At 60.6% G+C, this 871-nt stretch overlaps 1 protein-coding gene across 1 annotated transcript in view; it reads left to right on the top strand.

Moving 5' to 3' along the window:
- The window catches only part of RGS12 (regulator of G-protein signaling 12), a 59,267-nt gene that overhangs the window by 46,016 nt on the left and 12,380 nt on the right, over window positions 1-871 (top strand). The window lies entirely within an intron of this gene.

Raw genomic sequence — 871 nt, 5'->3', positions numbered from 1 at the left:
GGACGGCGGGGAGGGGGTGCTGAGGAAGAAAACCCTGGGGCAGAAGGAAGGCGGGGCTGTAACCCTGTAGCCCAGGCCGTGCTGCGGGCTGTCTCTGCTGCAGGCAGTTGGCCAGGTCCCCATCTCTCTGGAGTCACTGCCTGTCTAGCAGCTGCACCCGTTTGCTTCAGAATACGGTGATTTATGATTTAGTTTGCCTGCGTTCTCATTTTTTTAGAAAATAAACTACTGGAGCTGTGATTTAAAATATTTCAGCGTTTTAATTTTCTCTGACACGGGCCCTAAGACTGTGCAGGCTCTTGGGCGTGAGGAGAGGACTGTGTGGAGCGGGTTGTGGAGGCCCGGGAAGCCCGAGGCCCCTCCCCTCAGCACCCGGAGGCCCCATGTGCTGGCCGAGAGGGCGGGCCAGGCTCCCTGGGCCTCCCGCTCTCTCTCTTGAGACCCCAAGCTACTGCGTGTCCCTGTGGCCTCAGTGTCCCTGTCTGTAAATGGGTTAGTCAGGGCTGTGGTGGGACTTCCGGGCTGGTGGCGGTCAGGGCTCCGGGGGTGGAGGTTGTGACACGTGGCTTCTCTGTGGACTCACCAGCTGACCCTTCCCTGAATGTGTACGTCCACGGAACCGACATCATGAGAGAGGCAGAGCCAGCGTGGTGGCCGCCTCCCTGGGCAAGCTCCGGCCCGGCCTCCTGCAGGAGTGGCCTCTGGGCACTTTGGGCCTCATGGCCAGCGGGGAATTTAAGAAGCCGCTCCAAGCTCAGGCTTCTTTCTAAACAGTGGCTGTGGGTCCTGAATAGCAGGTGTTCCCCCCCCATGCCCCGCCCCTGCCCCGCTCCGTGTCCCTGTCCACAAAGGCAGCTCTGTCCTGTTCACA

Source organism: Myotis brandtii, unplaced genomic scaffold (genome assembly GCF_000412655.1).
Source record: "Myotis brandtii unplaced genomic scaffold, ASM41265v1 scaffold986, whole genome shotgun sequence".
Classification (NCBI taxonomy): Eukaryota; Metazoa; Chordata; class Mammalia; order Chiroptera; family Vespertilionidae; genus Myotis; species Myotis brandtii.
This window is presented reverse-complemented; position numbering and strand designations above follow the sequence as displayed.